At 39.2% G+C, this 3,356-nt stretch overlaps 1 non-coding gene across 1 annotated transcript; it reads left to right on the plus strand.

Moving 5' to 3' along the window:
* Positions 1 to 2,946: 2,946 nt before the first annotated feature.
* Positions 2,947 to 3,051, plus strand: LOC118553288 (U6 spliceosomal RNA). Its single transcript, XR_004925930.1, has one exon. It is a non-coding gene; the product is annotated as a U6 spliceosomal RNA (small nuclear RNA).
* Positions 3,052 to 3,356: the final 305 nt, after the last annotated feature.

A 3,356-nucleotide genomic window follows, 5' to 3' on the forward strand; every position in this document is an offset into this window, starting at 1 on the left:
GCAAGCTCAACATTCAGGATTCCTTTATGAACTATGTGAGAAGCCACTACAAGCATTCTCTGATGATACGGTCGGCACTGGGAAAGACATCTGAGCATTAATCAAGAAATGTATGTGGGGGAACATTGCTGGTATCTTGTTTAATAGACAAGGGTAACATGTCCTCCTTTCAAATATGCTTTCGATGACATGGAGTAGATTTAGAGAGATTTATAACAATGGGATTGGGATGACAGTAGACTTCCTTAACCCATTCTTTTATGGAGATCTTTATGTAGTAAAACGTCCGATTATGGGCTCAGCACAATCATTTTTGGAACATGATCCTGTATATCAGAGCATCTCATCATTTAGAAAAATATCTTTGTTTTAATCCTTCCTGATACAAATTTAATTCGCTTTGGTGCTCAAGGGTTATAATAAGTGTGGAGTTACATGCTCCTTTGTGCTTGTCTCACAAAACTTCCAGCCGAAACCAACCAACCAAGATTTCTTTCGCCTTAACAGTAAGCAGAGAAGTTCAAATGAAAGCTATGAACATCTTTCCACAAATGCACATCTTTTCTCAGTGGAGGGCTGTCGGTTGCACAAACAAGGAGTTTGCTGTGGTTTGGGGACCTTTTTTACCTTGTTGCATTGCCAGTTATTTAGCTTTGATTATGGCAATAATCAAAGTGTCAGGAGTTACTTCTTGCCTAAAAGAACTGAGGTCAGTTTGAAAATTAAGCAGGTCCTAATTCATTTGCCTTTTATTTCTTTTACTCATAATCTATACTACAAACCATCCGCTCACAAAAAATGTCAACATCTCAAGGTCAACATCTCCTATGCTTCAGTTCATAATTCCCTAGTGAGTTCCTAAGCTTGCCACAAAAGTACAAAATATCTATCACAAACTTATATAAGCCTCAAACTTTGAAATCTGATGGCAATTTACTTTAGGAGACTATGTTAAAATAAGGATCATAGGCTATGTGTCAAAGTGTTCATGTTTGATTTTGTGTTAGATGTTAACATCATATATGTACAAGGATGAAAATCCAAATTAGAGGTCTGATCTCTAACCCAAACTTTTATCTCTATATGACACGTAAACACACTACAGACATTTGGTAACAGTGGTTACTTTTTTTGTGTCCACTTTACTGGGCTAAGGGGTACCCAGAGAGCTGGTAAAATACTATTTCTGGGTATGTCTGTGTGTGTCTGGAAGAGATTAGGGTTTGAATTGGTAGACTAAATAAAGAAGATCCACCCTCACCAATGTGGGTAGGCATCATCCAATCCATGAGGGGCCTGAAGAGAACAAAAAGTGTAGGAAGGGTGAATTTGCCCTCTGCTTAAGATGGGACATCCATCTTCTCCCGCCCTCAGACTTTAGCGCTCCAGTTTCTTGGGCCTTCAGACTTGGATTAGGATTTACACCACTGGTGCCTCTGGTTCTCAAGCTTTGGGTTTGGACTGGAACTACACCATTCATTGTCATGGGCCCCCAGGTTGCTGACAGCATGTCTTGGGACTACTCAACCTCCATAACTGTGTGAGCCAATCCCTCAGAATAAATCTCTTTCTATATTCCACATATCCTATTGGTTCTATTTCTCTGGAGAGTCCTAATTCAATGACTCACTAAAGTAAGATTCTAAGTTCCTATAGCCCTGTGAAGCTCCTAGGAGAACCATTAAGCTATTGGCCATTTATTTAACTTTTATATCAAGTTAAATGCATATTAGTATTAGAAGTCAAATAGAGACCCATGTAGAATATTGGAAGACGTGGGTTCTCTCTTTGAATTTAATACTCCATTTTGGATCAAAAGTTGAGTAGTAAAAAGTCTCATTAATATGTCTCTTGAAAGTTTTCTCTCTACTCTTGTTTCCACTTGGGTAAAACGAATGTACTAGTATCAATACAATGCTTAAAGTGTAGCAGCTTAGAAAGGACTCTCAGCATAGCATCTAGAGTTGATGAATCACTATGTTTTTACACCTGAAACTGATGTAACATTGTAGGTAAACTGTACTTCAATAAAAAAACGGGGGCTTTTAGTACACACGGTATACTGTGGTAGGAAGAATTATTTCCCCTCTCCTCAAAGATGCCCACCTCCTAATCCCTGGAACTTTTTTTTTTTAAGATTTTATGTATTTATTTGAAAGAGAGTGAGCATGAGAAGGGGGAGAAGCAGACTCCCCTACTGAGCAGGGAGCCTGACTTGGGGTTCGATCCCAGGACCCCAAGATCATGACCTGCGCCAAAGGCAATTGCTCAACCGACTGAGCCACCCAGGCGCCCCTCCCTGGAACTTTTGATTCTGTTGCTTTACGTGGCTTAAGGGACTTTATAGAGGTGGAATTAATTTGAAGGATTCTGAAACAAGGAGAGACATCTGGATTACCCGGGTGGAACCAATCTAATCACTTGCATCTTTCTCTCAAAGCAGAGAAAGTTTCCTGGCTCTGGTCAGAGAGGTGTCCAAGAGTTGCAGGTTGAGGATTTCACCCGCTGTTCCTGGCTTTGAAAATAAAAAGAGGTCACGAGCTGAGGAACGTGGACAGACTACAGAAGCTGGAAGTGAGTTCCACAGAAATGGGTGAGTTGAAATTGGTTCAATAATTTCCTAATGTTAATGTGTACAACAACTCACGGGCTGCTTGTTTTAAAATGCATCTCAACAGGCTTTATTTCAGGCATTCTGAGTCATTATATCTAGTGTGGGATTGTATCTAGTGTGGGATTCATTATATCTAGTCTGAAAGTTAACTCCATTTGGATAACATTTTATCAAGATGAGTTCAAAAAGCCATTCTAGCTTGAATAAAAGTAAGTTGCCATATTTAACACGTAATTTGTTAGTCTTCTTTTCCATATTTATATTACAGAATCAGGGAAAAGTGACATATACATAAAGGTACTTATTTTGACTGCATTTAAGTTAGTCAGCTTGTGCTCACTTTGGCAGCACATATATTAAAATTGGAACAATACAGATTAGCATGACCCCTGCACAAGGATGACACAAATTCATGGTGTTAGCTTGATAGTGCCTTTCTAGAAAATTCACAAATTTTGAACCTCAGTTTTTGAAAACTTCACCCGGGGTACTGGATCGGAAGGATCAGGCATGTCCTCTTCCTGGACGTTTATTATACATGTTTATTTGTTTAATGTGTGTTTTCCATGCTTGTCTATAAATCCCATTAAAGCAGACAACATGGGTACCTTACATCAGTAGCTCCACCAACTAGCAAAAGGTCAGACCCCTTTAATCCAGAAGTACTTTCTTTTCAGGTAAATGAAAAATGCACAAGTGTAGTTAATGGTAGGAGAAGTGCAGGGCAGGGTTGGATTGAAGA

The sequence above is a fragment of the Halichoerus grypus genome, chromosome 12, assembly GCF_964656455.1.
Source record: "Halichoerus grypus chromosome 12, mHalGry1.hap1.1, whole genome shotgun sequence".
Lineage (NCBI taxonomy): Eukaryota > Metazoa > Chordata > Mammalia > Carnivora > Phocidae > Halichoerus > Halichoerus grypus.